Source organism: Anabrus simplex, chromosome 2, assembly GCF_040414725.1.
Source record: "Anabrus simplex isolate iqAnaSimp1 chromosome 2, ASM4041472v1, whole genome shotgun sequence".
Taxonomy (NCBI): Eukaryota; Metazoa; Arthropoda; class Insecta; order Orthoptera; family Tettigoniidae; genus Anabrus; species Anabrus simplex.
In genome coordinates this window covers 1,152,836,838-1,152,853,571 of record NC_090266.1, presented here as the reverse complement: position 1 = coordinate 1,152,853,571, position 16,734 = coordinate 1,152,836,838, and positions in this window count along the sequence as shown.

Sequence of the window (16,734 nt, the reverse complement as noted above, 5' to 3'; positions counted from 1 at the left end):
CTATATTGAATTGTGAGTGGTATGTGCTGTAGCCCCATCTTTCTGGAAATATCTGAGCGACATTTCCTGTTCATTACAAGTAACAACTCTCATTATTGTTCCGTATTGAAGATGACGTTAGGCAAAGATATCAAGGATAATTTAATAAAAAACCACCTATTCAATACTTTCCACTTTGTGGTTATTATCTACATGATTTTATGTAGACTTATTTGGTCAGGTACATGTTTCACCCATTATTTTGGGCATCTTCAGCCTGTAAACAACCTTTAGGTCAAGGTTTGGGACCTTATTTAACCAATATAAACATACCAATATATACAATATATACATTATATACAATATATACAAACATTAATGAACTCTTAAGATGGGTAACATAAGTTAATACAGTTAAGTTTTTTGGTCCTAATCTATCTAATATGAAAAATGTCCAAAACTAAAATGGATCTTCTTTTCGGTAAAGAGGATTACATATCGGGGTTTATGTGACCCCTATATCATATTAAGTTCTTGACGTACCGTGTCTGGTGACAGGATGTGTCGTCAACAATAAGTGGATATTTGAACTGATTGTTGCTTGTAGGTTGGTTAAGATTGAAAATATAAATTTAAATTAAATGTGTTTTAACTTGGCAGTTCTATTCTGGTTAACTTAAAATGTTCAAAAATAAAAATAAAATGAAACGGATCTTCTTTTTTATCATAAGTCTTGAGAAAGGGTGATATTAAAACTGAGGCTTATTTGACCCACGATTTTCATTTTCATGTTCTTGACGTAACTAATATTTAAATGTGTTGTCATGCACAAGTGGAGATTTAAAAAGCCGATTGTTGTAGCTAGACTGGTCAAGAACGTTGTGAATGAAACTGTTAGCTTCTTGACTTTGGGTCTCATGTAACGTCAAGGAATTGACAAGCGTACAATATTAAGCTGTTTCATAGTTTTAGGCTGCTGCTTAATTGAGAAGGAACATCCTAGATACTTGATACAGTCTTGTGTGAAAAATTGTTCCTGTTGATGTGTTGCTTGGTCTTTGGGAGGGATCTTAAGAATATCTGTAATGAAGTAGAAAAATAATATTGAATTAAAAATTTAGAGCATGCGTTGTGATAAAATGTATTAAATTAACACCTCTTAACTGTCCGACTCATTGGCTGAATGGTCAGCGTACTGGTCTTCGGTCCAGAGGGTCCCGGGTTCGATTCCCGGTCGGGTCGGGGATTTTAACCTTAATTGGTTAATTCCAGTGGCCCGGGGGCTGGGTGTTTGTGCTGTCCCCAACATCCCTGCAACTCACACGCCACACATAACACTATCCTCCACCACAACAACACGCAGTTACCTACACATGGCAGATGCCGCCCACCCTCATCGGAGGGTCTGCCTTACAAGGGCTGCACTCGGCTAGAAATAGCCACACGAAATTATTATTATTATTATTACCTCTTAACTGTAAAATGACTTACTTGTTCAATTAATACTAGATGGACCTGTCTGTTCCGGCAGCGCCTGTCTTATCACCATTTCTACTCCTGGTGTTGTACTGGTGCGGTAATGGAGGGGCGGGGCATGGAGGGAGAGTGGGGGTAGGCTGGTCTATGGGCGTGTGTGCTGTTGCTGGAGGGGAGTTTCTAGAAGCGATATGGGCGGGTTTAACTTTTGGCATGGTGGATGAAGCATTTGAGTGTGGAGATTTAAATAATTGAGGGATTTTGTTTTGATCTGAATTCACGATATTAATTAATCTAGGTGTTAATTCGTACAAAGGATTTTTAATTTCATTGACGTCGTTGAGATTTTTATTTTTATTGTAGGTTTGGTCTAAAAAGATGTGTAGATTTTCCAGTTAATTCATTAATTTCCCTTTACCTATGCTTCTAATGATGGTAAGATCTTTCTCTATGGATGTAAAGTGATGGCCCGTTTCTCTCATATGTTGGCTCATCGCTGAGTACTTATTGTGTTTTTGAGCGTTATAATGTTCCAGATATCTCGTGTTAAAGTTCCGGCCAGTCTGTCCGATATAAGAAAAATCACATTGTGTACATGTTAGTTTATATATGCCGGATCTTGAATAATGGTTGCTATTGTGATTGACCTTGTTGTGGTTAAAAAATATGTTTTGATTGGTGTTAACTGTCCTGAAGGTTATATTGATATTGTGCTTCTTTAAAGTATTTGCGATCTGATGGACGGCTGGGTTGTTATATGTAAATGTGGCGAAACTAGTTTTTTTAGGTTTTTCTGGGACGAGGTTAGTGGACAATTTAATTTTGATTTTATTAATCAAACTGTTGACCATATCTATTTTAAACCCGTTGAGTTGAGCAAGATTCCTTATGTACTTCAGTTCAATTTTTAAATTGTTGGGAGAAAGAGGAATTTTTAAAGCTCTATAAATTAAATTATAGAAAGAGGCTTGTTTTTGGTACTTGGGGTGTAGGGATGAATTCATAATAGTTAAGGGAGAGTGTGTAGGTTTTCTGTATATTCCAAAATCGAAGGTATTATGTCCGCATGTAATAGTTAAGTCCAAAAAGTTTAATGAGTTCCTAACCTCATCCTCTTTAGTAAACTTAACATTGGGGTCAATTTTGTTTAGGGACTCCAAGATCTCGTCACTATTAGTGACTTGTTTGTCGAAAATTACGAAAGTATCGTCTACAAATCTCAGCCGTAAACATACGCCTTTTATTTGTGTTATAATTTTTGTGTGTTCTATTGTGTCCATATAAATGTCTGCTAAGATGCCAGAAAGAGGGTCGCCCATCGCTAAGCCTGTTTGTTGGTAAAACTTTCCATTGAAAGAGAAAAAGTTGTTGCTTAAGACAAAATTTAATATCTTCATGAATTCTTCAATTTCCATCTTACTAAGGCCGCTGTGTTTATTGATCGGCTTCTTGTATCGCTAGGATTTGAATATCATATTTGTCCAGGGCATCAAGTTCTAAGGAAATTCCATTTTTGGCAGCAAAGAGATTTTGAGAAGCTCTGATCCTTCTCTGAAGAATGATATTCCTGATCCCTAGAATCCAACGATCAGGAGAAACTGGACGTGCGTCTGGGGCCTGGGGTAGTTGCATTGGTAGCGTGTTCCATCTTGTCAGGGTTACAAGTTGAAAATACAACTAGTGGTGATCTTTTGGGAAAGATCATGAAAATACAACTCTATTGTTGAGATCGAGAGGTGCCTTGAGATGTTCGTGGCTGTGGGTAGGTATTTCCTCCTAACCTAAAAGGTTATGGTTTTCCCGCCAACTTTCGGGTGGCTGATTACAGTGGTTTCCCACTGGGCGATGGGGTCGCCACATCCCTATGCCAAAATAATAATAATAATAATTCTTATTCTTATTAATAAACACAGATGAAGAAATCACAAGGATATCATTATCACCACAAGTGATACCAAATCACAGTCGCACCGGTAAATTAACACCCATTACCTTCAGAGCTCAATAGCACACAGAATAACCACGAAGCATGAACATAAAGAAAGATTACAACCAAAGACTACAACTACAGACCAGTATTACCGTACTAATTCAAATCTTCTGCGCGAAAATGTACTCGCTCATTGCTGCCAACCTCACGAAACACGGGATGCAAGCCAGAGCCATGTGTTACTTCACCTTTGCAGTTTGAATCAACATACTTGGTCTCAGATATTTCATTTCATTATCATTCATTATTATTTTTAACTTCAGATATAATTAAAAATTGGCAGACAAGGTCATGAATTATTATTTAATGTCATTATATACAGCCATGGCTTACGCATGCTTTTAGAGGGGTTTGTGAAGATCCCTTTATTCCTATGGACTCTGCCGAGCTTAAGGCCTCTTCCTGCACCCTTCGTCCCTCGGAAACTGTCCAACGGCATGCTTCCCCCTTACATCTCTCTCCCCTCACCGTCACTATATCCTGGGACGGAAGCTCGAGAGTCCGTGCCATATCTTCAACCTGACAACATTTACCAGCAAACTGCACGCTAAAAGTCACTCGCTGAAGTTTGATATTGCCTGAAAGTCTTCCTTATTGATGAGAATTTACAATTTTACAATGAAATGTAATTGTCTTCGTGTTATTCAAGTCCAGTTTTTTTACTTCAAATATCAAGAGAAAATATAAAAACCTTTTTGTTCTCAGGGGTGATACCGTCCGGGAGTCCTTACGGGCCGGCCACTACTGTGCAGCTCCATGCCCTGTGCCACAATACATATGGCCCTTTACAGGACCAAATAAACAAATCAGTCTGAGAAACTGTCAAGTATTTAACCTTACCACGTCCCTGGCAATTGGCAGTAAAAAGAAAAATACTTGCATGGGATTCAAACCTTCGAGCACCGTCCAGTATCACATCTCCCACCATGACCTTGCCATGTAAGCTACTGCGAGACTTGACGTGCAGTGCAAAATTCCCAGCCTATATAACACCTGCTGGTAGTCTATGAATGCACCTCCTGTTGTAATGTATGTGTTCTTTGTATCTGTGCTCATTTTGTGGGTTTATTTACTTTTTATTATTTATTTGGGGAACTAAAACAGTGAGATGCCGAATTACAGAGTTCCACAATGAAAATTATATTTACAATGGAGTAGCACAATGCGAACATTAAAAAAATAAGTGGAAGAACACTGAGGAAAAATCGTCTAATGATAAAAATAGAGGGGGAAAACTAACAAAATAACTGTAGAGACACAACAATTAACAACAAAATATAAAGACAAAAGAAACAATGAGGAAAATTAAAGATTGAAAGTAAAACAAAGAGAAGAACTAATAGCTAGGCATAGTAAGATAAATACAGATATAACACATAAGTAACAGTATAATACAGTAAAAATTAATAAATAAGTAAATATTACATTATGTACAATAGAGGAGACAGCAATGATAAGAGAAAAAAAAATATGAAGAAAATGAGCTGTGTTAAGTTAAGGAAGAATTGATTAAAGGAGGCATACGAAGCAAAAACGTCCAAGTTCCTGTCAGAAGATAAAGAGTTAAGGAGAGTTGGAATGCGGATAAATAAAGTTCTTTGAACAAGAGAGAGGTGGGAATACGGAATATGAAGTGGTGGATTTATTCTGGTTTTGCGAGTTGGAACATGTAGGGAAAAGAAGGATGCAGGTTCAGGAGAACAAAATAAACCGTTAACAGCGTTATATAAGAATCTAAGGCCAGCTACTTTCTTGTGTCCCCTTCTCTGGGGTCGCTCAGTCGGCGGAGCGAGAGTCCCAAAGGGTGGACTGTTCGCAGGGCCAACTTGCTTTTACGGGACTGAGCGACAGAACATTTATTTTTACAGGGCCATTGGTGACTGGATAGGAGACATAATGTTGAATGAAAATCAGGACAAAATAACAACAATGTTTATTAAAATATAATAAAAACTCAGCCTAGACAAATGCAAAATAAAAAAAACTAATACAATATTTCACCAAAATAATTCAATTCATTATTGCTTGTGAACAAATAAAATGACTGTGAGTCCTTGCATGCTTCTCGGTTTCATTTGATTCCATTACTTCTTCAATGAAACTCCTTCCAACATTTTACTCTGCAACATTGAATTAATCATGTGATTAGCAATGCTATCATTTTCAATTGCAACACAGGTTTATAAAATTCTCAGGTAAATTACTTTAATACCTCTTTGAGAAACTTCACTATCGAAATTGCATTTACTTAAAAAAAATTGTTAAAGATTTACTTTACCACACTTGTGAAAAATCCTTTCCAAATCGTTTATCACCATCATGAAATTCTTTAGCTTATTCTCAATAAGTTCTGTACAAATCACTTTTGGAAAACTCCTTACAATGTTTGAGATCGTCGTTATAATTTTGAAAAACTCTTTACCACTTCGAGAAACTTCTTTACAATGTTTGAAAATTTTGAAAAATCCTTTGGCGAACTTCCCCTCTCTCATAGATTTCGCTCGACTGTATTCCTTTAGAATTCTTGATAACATTTCCTAACTAACTAGTATTCTATGGATGGATAGAGTATCACGCAGTACTATGTGGAATCAACAACAACAATATCAATGCATCATTAATCACTTCAAATACACAAAAGATAAGCATTCCTGGAATGATGTGGATAAATGTCATGAAATAACATAATTCTAACAACTGTTTGTAAGTAGATTTATCACACAATAGAACTGTAATATTTTTTTTTATTATTATTATTATTATTATTATTATTATTATTATTATTATTATTATTATTATTATTATTATTATTATTATTATTATTCATTTATTGTAATCTTCTCCCCCTCTTGAATTCGGTTGAAGACCCTTACAACATTACCTGACCATAATGAGAACTCCTCATGACTGTAGTTATAAAGTGAAATAGGATGACAAAATTTTTATCTCGATGAATAATCATCACCACCATTAGAAATATGCGTTTAAGAGCCTCGAGAAAATCAAATAATGATTAAGTCGTGCATTATTCATATCAGTTGTTGAGCGAAGAACAAGAACTATTATTAGTCCCTAAATCCTTTCATACCATCATAAATCACTATCACCACCGTCACTCAATATAATCAATGTGATTCATTATAATTATTATGACTGATATGCACCCTAGTGGTCCCATATCGTCAATTCATCAAAATTTACTATCACAATGATCGCTCAATTTTCTCAACAACTCGTTAAAATTTTCTGACCTTCATTATCATTATTAAAATTATTTTTATTTCCTACAATGGCTCCTAGAACGTTCTCTCGATGAGCTGTTCCTATTACTCGTCGATTACCTTCCCTTCTAGTATCAATCGTCATACATGCCTAACAGCTTTTTAAGATTACGATTTAATCATAATATACTCCTATTTTTTTAAATCACATCCTCTTTGTCATGATTATTAACCTTATCTTATTTTTATTATTATTATTCTCATTATTATTAGGTCTTAATCCCTTATAATTTCGTTTGAAGATTGTAATTACTTATGACCTTGTCAACTCACTGGCAACAGGTATTACTCATCACCGAATTAAAAAAAAGGAAACCATTATTCCAAGAAAATGCAAAGATAGGACAATATTGAAATCACAAATCAACGAAGGAATGAATACTCTACCATCACCATTAAGTACAACATTAATAAAGAAACTACATTCCTCTAAACAAGAATACAATCTACTAGGCATCTACTAAAAGAGAAGAAACTTTACAACGGTACTTATAGTTCCGATGAGAATTCGTGGCGTCGGGATGCTGCTATGGGCATCGGCGTCCTCTTCCTCAGCTATGGTGGTTTACAGGTGTACAAGGTCATCGTGTTGGCGTGCGCACTGGAGTTTAATCCATCATGACTATGGCTACGTCCCTCATCGTCGTATTACTCCAGCAAAGTTCCGGAAAATTCCAAGCTTTTCCTCGTGTTCGTTGCATCTTGGCTGCTAGGTTTCACGGAGATGGCTGAAACTGAAATTCTGCATTAATAATAGGATCCACTCTAGTTGCAACTCACCAAATTATTCACAACACTTAACTGGTGCAACGATGTATTTTCAGGTCCAGGTTTACTACCAGCTTCGACTTCCAAACACATTCACCTAGTTACGATACGTCTTAAAGCTGACAAATAATATTACTGGTTACTACGATGTTTGAAGGCCAGATTACTTCTCGAATATTCCCTTAAGATCATGCCTTTCCTTTATAATGTCCAATGGAACATTCCAGGAGTTTCTATAATAAGACTTGGCTTCAATGAACACACGAACTGTCTGCCGTTCAGCAAGTTCCACACGGGAAAATGTGCGACTGTAATAAACTCGCTGGATACTGCATTGAGCTAACGACAAGTTGCACTGGCACTCAGATGAAGCAATGGTTGTGCCATACGAGAATTATACAGGTATTGACATCGTCTGTAAATACTCTTCCTTTCCGTAGAGAATGCACTGTTCATCTTCTCCGTAAGAATACGACTGTACGACGTTCTTCAAAACTGTTCTGTTCGTCATTTCGTAAGGTACTCTTCTGTACTGTTCAGTGTTTCACAAGGGACTCTTCCTCGACTTTGTTCTAGAAAAATCCTAAGATTTTCTAGCACCTTCCTCTATTTCCATTGGCTGTTGGCCATCATGCGCCGTGATTCGTCCTTCACAGCTGCGAGTGGATTTTTCGAGAATACTACTCTCCTCTCGTCTGCCGGTGTGTCAGGTGACGTAACTGCTTGCGCTGGCGGCCTTCAACAGCTGTTGACCTAATTTCGGCTGGCTCTCATCGGCACGGCACGGTAACAGCTGATACACGCGCTCTCGTAAACCAATATTCCGTAATAAAATTTTTCCATCTTTCCCAAATTAACTGAGGCATCATTTAGACGGGTACACCTGTGACTAGATAATGGGCGAAGGTTTAACTTATCAGTATCTCATTTTCAAGTTTCGACTATCAGATACTCTGGCGCTAACAATGGCACAGAAGAATGACTGCACATGGTCAATGTGATTCAGATTAGTGGGTGAAGAGGTATACCAAACGGGAGACATGAAATCAGCAATCAGTAGGATGCAAGATACATAGTAGGCTCTGAGGGTGTGGATATCGGTGATGTCAGAAAATCTATACAACAAACCTAGAAGTGACATTTCTCATGATGTTATCTTTTGTATATGGGGGACAAATAACAATTTACTGTCAAACAACACTCCTAAGTCATTTTGCTCTGTTAGAGTTGGGAATGGGTTACCGAGGAGGAAGTATTTACTAAGAACAGGAGATTTATGAAGTGTGATCAAAACAGAATGAATAGTGGCGATTCCTGCTGTCTTCTAACCCATGACCACACATCTTGTTACATTACCCCAGTTTAGGGAGAGGGACCAATATATATCAGAATTGTAGTAAGAATGGCAGGAAACATAAAACTAGATCACAAGGGGTTGCTGGATCATCCGGAATAGAGTAATAAATAAAGAAGTAAAGTAGACTCACGTCCTTGCCCCAAGGTGGTGCAGCTGTTTTCAGGCACAGCCCCAATGGAGATGAGCTGTGTATACCATTTTATCGACATTGCAGCCCTCCTGCCATTCTTAAATCTCTGTCAGTACCGGGAATTGAACTCGAACCTCCAAGGATGGCAGCTAATAATGCTAACCGTTACACTATGGAGGTGAACAATAAATTAGATACAAGATTGTGACTGACTGCAAAAGATCTTGACAATGTTATGAGATGGACAGCAGGCAGTGGTATGATAATAAACGGGATGAAAAGACAGGTTGTGAGTTTCACGAAGGGGAAAAGTCCTCTCACTTTTAATTACTGCATTGATGGGATGAAATTTCTCATGGGGATCATTGTGAGCACATGGGTGTTAATATAAGGAAAGGTCTTTGTTGAGGTAACCACATACAGCTTCTGCTCCATACACTTCTACCAACATCGCGTGCATCTCCATTGCCGGTTTTCCCAATTTGTAACAAAACTTGAAGTTTATACATTGCTCTATTACACTATGACATGAGTCTTCACATACACTCTACTTTCAACTGGCTGCTCCAGCTCCATGTGTACACCGCCACATGGTGCTTCACGTGATGTCTCTCTGTTCACATGCAGTGTTACCACATGTTGCCATTTCAATATCGGTCCTTTCACTATAATTTTTAGACACTCCTTTCATATTCTACAAGATAGTGGCAGTTGGTGGTTTTGAAATGTGGTGGTGCACAATGGATATGAAAGGAGGAAAGGGGTTTGAACATACTTTAAATTTAAAAAACTTTGTACCTGAGGACTTACACGGTTTAGTAAGTGAAAAGGATAACTACAAGCATACCAGCATGTATCTATATAGATAGTCCATCGGTCTTTCAAATTAGGAAAATATTTGGAATAGTTTTTGTTCAACAGCTCAAACTTAAATGCAGCATTGCTGCTATGTCGGAGGCAAGGGAGATAGTAGCATGACGAGTACTGTTATCTCTTGATAGCTTACAAAATTGATGACTTTCAGAAGAACAAGACTTTAGTTCTTCAGTGACCAGGACAAGGTCTTAATTACCATGCAATGTATGTGTATGTTGCTTTATGCAAAATTACTGGTGGTGTATTGCACAAACAGAATAAATAAAATGTTCTCACCCTTTCAAACAAAAGCCTACTTTAAACAGAATCATTCCTGATGTTCTGTTAGCTTCTTCTGCAAGTATGTTAGTACTCATATGAGGGAGTTTGACAAACCTTTCTCAATAGAAAAGTGAAGAACAATTCTAGCCCCCTCTGTCCCTACACAAGCTGAAATCCTGTAAGAACTAACTTTCCGTAGGTTTGCAACTTGACTGCAAACCTACTGCAAACGTGAAGGCTCCTAGCAGCTCCTAGCCTGTTACAGTCTTGAATGAAAACTGTACGATAATAATCTAGTAAGAGAATTGTAAATTCAGGAAAATAACAGGGTTATACAAACCTGCAGACCCCTTGAGGAGTGCTCCTACAACAAGGTTAAGGATCAACTAAACATTATTAGTTGATATTTTGGACTTCATATATGACACCATCACCACATAATGAACAACAATATTCAATGATCATTATTCATGAAGATGAATTCGAATATATATGTGTTATGGAAATAATTTACAGATTAACTTGTGAAAAGAATTATTTTTTAGTCAATATATATTTAATAAAACTCTTATTCAGTTTATTCACAGATAGGACTGCTTAATCATTAAGAGATTTCAACCAATTCATTTTCTTATAGTCACATAATGTATTATCTTCCTTTTTCAGTTTGTGTTTGGCCTTTACTGTGGAATTGCTCACATTTGTAAGTGTGAGGTGTACAAGGCTTTACATATACACAGGATACTTGGTCTGATGACATACTTCCTTGGCTTTTGGACTATTATGACTGGATTTACTCAAATTCCATACTACATTTTCTAGTAAGTACTGATAATGATTGTGAAATGTATATTGTGCAATTATGTGCATCAGTTTCATTTGATTTTTTATATCATTACATTTATTTCATTAATAACACCAGTCTGCATTAGGTGAGATGACAGGTGATATTAGCTTACATTTTTTATGCTGATTCCAAAACTGTTTTTAACTTTCACATAATATTTTCATAAAGGATACAAAATGATACCAGATTTGAGGTAAAAAAGAAACTACCAAAATTAGCGGAAGAAATAAACGCAAATTCAAATTTCGACCACAAAAAATTGATCCAGAATGTAAAAAAGAAAATAGACGACAACAACATTATTGTCACAAAAGCGGACAAAGGAGGATCCACAGTTCTCCTAGATCAAAACACATACATTCAAAAAACAGAAGACTTTTTTAAGGACAAAATATACACAATAGTCAACAAAGATCCAACCACGAGAATTCAGCGAAATCTAAAAACTCTAATAAGAAGTTCTAACTTTCTTTTCAATGAACAAGAACAACAAAAACTTTTTAACATGAACCCTAGTATTCCGACAGCCAGAGCCTTACCAAAGATTCATAAGAAGTACATTCCAATACGCCCTATCATAAACTGTAGAAGCAGCCCCACCTATAAAGTATCAAAATTCATTCACGGCTTCCTAAAAAACATAACGTATTCAATAATAAACATCCTTTAATAAATTCATTCACTTTTTGCGAAATTTTAAACAAGTTTAAGCTGCGACCCAATCACTCAATGTGCTCCTATGATGTCATAAATATGTACCCAAACATCCCTACCAAAGAAACTGTAAGAATCATCAGTGATAATATCAATAGAAGGCAGCCACCAGTGTCTCATTCACTTCTCTACACTGGTTTGCAGCTCATTGTCTGTGCCAAAATGCTGTCTTCCTAGCCATCGTTTCATTGTGAGCCAAGTTGAGGCTGTATGGTGGGTGATCAAACCCTTCCCATCAAAAACGCTGCAGGAGCATCTTCGGTGCAGCTGCAGTGTGCAGCCAAGCATGGTCATGAAGAAGGTTTTTTTTGCTAGGGGCTTTAAGTCGCACCGACACAGATAGGTCTTATGGCGATGATGGGATAGGAAAGGCCTAGGAGTTGGAAGGAAGCGGCCGTGGCCTTAATTAAGGTACAGCCCCAGCATTTGCCTGGTGTGAACATGAAGAAGGACGATGCCTGATGACAATATTCCTCTTCCCTTGTTCTGAATTGCCCTTCGTAGACATTGAAGAGTCACGCTGTATGAATTCCACCAACAGAACTCCTTTTCAGTCCCTGAACACAGTAGCCGTACACTTTTCTGATTGAGAAGGTTCACTTGCAATTCTTTGGTTCACTCTGGGAATGATAATGCATTCACTGTTTGGATTGATCTTTTGTTTCTTTATTTTCAAAATAGACCCATGTCTCATCCCCTGTGACAATTTTGTTCAAAAAATCTTTTCCGTCAGCATGGTAGCGATGGAGAAACATTAATGCGGTGCCCATTCGCTGCGTTTTGTGGTTGTTGGACAGCATCTTTGGGAACGAATCTCACATAGAGTTTGTAGTACTGAAGTCTCACTCATTATGGTATATAGAGCTGATCTTGAAATTTCAGAAAACGTACCACTCAACATAGAAATTGTAAACCAACGATTTTTCCTCAAATCGTCTGATTCACTCCCTGGACTAGATCATCGGTTGACACTCACTTCCTTCCCTGACCGCCTGCATCATGAACGTCTGTATGTCCTGCTTTGAAATTCCTACGTCATTGCTACACCTTGCTGTGACTCATGAAGGTTTCACCGTACACATTACTCATTCATCAATTAATTTTGGCTACATTGCACCCCTCAGCATGAAGAAATTGAATGACAGCATGGACTTCACACTTGACGGGAGACTGTATTATTCTAGGCATGTTTATGTGTTCGCTGTATGCTCAGAACTGACAAGTGTGAGGTGGCACAGTCAACGGCCATACCAGAGACACTGCGCAGCACATCTGCACAATGCTTCATCGGATTCACACTGTGATTTTAATTTTGTGACCAATTGGGCCTTGAAAAAAATAGTCCTTGTATTTCTTCAACTGAATCTAAATGTACACCCTATTTTCGTCTCTGTCAGAAAATAAGCCCACTGGTCCAGATAAACTAAGTCCTGTCTTCCTTACCCTTTTTTACCCTATTAGCATGATATTCAACCATTGCTTCTGAGTCGGCTACTTTCTGAGCTCCTGGAAATTTGCAAATATCACACTAGTTCTTAAAGGTAGAAAGAGGTTGGATGTCACAAATTATTTAAGTAGATGCAACAATGTAGTAATAAATAATCACTGCTGTTGATGATTACTTGTATATATTTTCACTAAACACGCATACAATATAATAACACACAGAAATATGTACACAGTAATTCTCAACTGACAATTGATTCACCGGGTGGTATTAATATAAAACTCATTTGTTGTGCTCATATGCTAACGTCAACAACACACCAACATCACAACCGAACTATTATTGACTTGCTACTGAAATCATATAAAATACACAGTAAATCACAATTGATCTGCCGAGTAGTATCAATGTTAAGCTCACACAACTTAAATCCATTGCACTCATAATACCATCATCACAACTGTACTACAACAACTAGCTACAGTAAATAATATCACTGAATTGAACTCAACACTCTTTGTATGCATTCTAGCTATAATTCTAGATAAATCTGGTTTCTCACAACATAGAATTAACACAAGACCCTGAAAGGTTCTACAATTAACTTCCAGAAAACATTGGTAAGTTTTGTTCTAGAATTATCTTGAAACAAGTTAATCATTACGGTGTCTTACCTAAGGATGTCTAGACAGGCCTAGAATTACAATACATACACAAAACTGGAAGTTTCCTCAGGAACTTGGAATACATGAAAGATTATTTACAAGTGAAATAGAGCTGGTATTTTTATGTAGTATCAAGTGGCAAAATATATACATAAATATGTAACAAAAATCACAACAATATGCAGTAAAATATATAATATTACATATTTAACATAAACTTACCATTCTGTGAATTACAACACACAAAACATGCTTTATATTAAATTTTGTAGCACAGTGAAAATTATGTACATTATTTTTTAATGTTCTCTGGAGTCATAATATATCAATGTATCAGAAACATATTCAATACAAACTTATTATTTTCTTAGTTACAACACTGAAAGCATGTTTATGCATTAAATTTTATAGAACAGTGAACAATTATTGTATTTTTCGATGTTCTCTGGGATCATTGAAAGATGTTTGTCACTCAGGATGTTCTTATATGCAGAGAAAGATCTTTCACAGTCACATAATGTAACTGGGGCAAATTGTAGGAGAGGAATTTTTGCTGGAGAATTGTCTTTGTATGGATCAACATCATCTCAATTTAGAATTCAGCACATGCTGTGAAATGTTGAATAACCATAATTTCTCTTCAACACTTTCTGCAGTTGGGCTGAGTGGCTCAGACGGTTGAGGCGCTGGCCTTCTGACCCCAACTTGGTAGATTCGATCCTGGCTCAGTCCAGTAGTATTTGAAGGCACTCATATACGTCAGCCTCATGTTGGTAGATTTACTGGCAAGTAAAAGAACTCCTGTGGGACTAAATTCTGGCACCTCTGCATCTCCGAAAACCATAAAGTAGTTAGTGGGATGTAAAGCAAATAACATTATTATTACACCTTCTGCCCTTTACTCAATACACTTGCACCAGTTTTCCCATGCATAGCACTTAGTATTTCAATAGCATCCTCTATGGTAGCAAAAGAATTTTGCTGTGGCAGTCCTGATGTTTTTAGGTGTTTGATGCTTTCTGAAAGCCAGCTGAAGTTGCCACTGATGTAGATAATTGAGGAGACTGCTTTAGAGTCGCTAAAGGCAGTTTGTGATTCAAAAGTAGACACAGAACTTTCAGGATCAAAAGTATCAGCAACAGTCTTTATAGCATCTAGATGCTTGCTATAGAAGTTAACTGCTTCTGTTTATACTCCCCACCTCGTTTACACTGGTTCCGGGGGGGAGTGGTGTCTCTGGCAATTGCTGTTTGCAAGATAACACCCATTGTGTGGCTTCTAGAAAAACCTTCTCTTTGTTGCTGAAATTAATCTATTCACTTGTGAACACTTAGCTCTTAATATCTTTGGCAACATGTTGCAATCCATAGTAAAGCATGTTAATTGGAGTGTATTGGGATAGAACACTTTCAGAGCTTTTGCAGCTTGTAGCATATACAGGATGTATCAGAACTAAACCGACAAAAATATCAGGGATGCTCTTCGTGTTATGATAAGAACGGTTACTTTGTAACTACAGAGAGTTACAATAATTGAAAATCTTCCACCTTTTTGATACTTTTCATTTGCTTTTTAGCAAATTATTTATTGTAAACAGTACATGTTTCGTTCTCACTTGAGAATATCTTCAGCTGTTGTTAAGCTTAGGTGAATCGCTAAGTTTCTGAATACGTCATGCCAGAGAGCCAGCCGCTGCCTGTTGCTGTGCGTCAGAGGAGAGAACAGAAGGTAGGGGAAGTGGGAGACAGAGGTAATGCTGGGTATGAATGCATAAGTTTCTTATTTTAATTTCCCATAGTCACTTCCCAGCTCCTGTACGCAGTGTTCCTATATACTGGCTTACGTTGTACATTGCTTCATCATAGCAGACTTCAAGGTAATTAATTCTTGCATAGTGTTGATTGGTGAGGAACATGTTGCTTGCAGTATTTTTCCACAGAAGGTGTGAATTCGGGCACTTCAAATTGATATTATGGAATTATTGGCTGCAATCATTGCATTACATAATTCTTCACAAAAAAGAGGAGTGGCTCAGATGGTTGAAGCACTTACTTTCTGAATCCAACTTGGCAGGTTTGATCCTAGCTCAGTCCGTTGGTTTTTGAAAGTGCTCAGATACATCAGCCTTGTGTCGGTAGATTTACTGGCACATGAGAGAACTCCTGGGGGACAAAATTCTGGCACCTTGGCACCTCCAAAAACCCCATCAAGACGAGTTAGTGATACGTAAAAACAATAACATTAAATTAAGATGAAGGTTGCATCTGTGTTACAAGTATTTGTTTTTTCGTTGGACCTAATTGTGTGTTTATCCTATGCAGAGCACATTGTGCATGTTTTTCAAGCTGGAACTTCATGGAACATGTGATATATTTGTTGCATGCTTGACAAATCACTACCTACTTTGCCATCAGTTGTAAAGGACTTGTCAGTTGCAATCCATGATTTTAACTTTCAAGCCGGCGAGAATGCAACTAGTATCATATTAACTCTAGAGAAAACTGATGTTTATGAACTATGTTCTTCAACTGTTTAAAAGAAAATAAAGCCTAGTTGAGACATTTCAAAAGAAGAAAGCTTTAAGAATAGATTTGGAAATTCCTAAGTACGAAAGAGGCCACAGAAATGTGTTCAGAAATATATTTCTGGAAACTTCATTATGTACTGTAAGTGGCTAGTTTAAAGCAATTAACTCTAATTGGATGAAAGATATAAAGATTGGCTCATAGTGCATAGTATTAAAGTAACAATGTTTCGTGCCACTAATTGGAACCTTTTGAAAAACTGATTTCACAGGTGTCTTTATCAGCACTTGTCATCCTTTCAAAGACGTGTCACCCATAATTATCTTAATCTCCACTTTTGAGGCAACTGACAACAGCCCCACATTAAACATGAAACTTCAACACAGCAATTTATATATTATGAGAAAATGCTAAAATA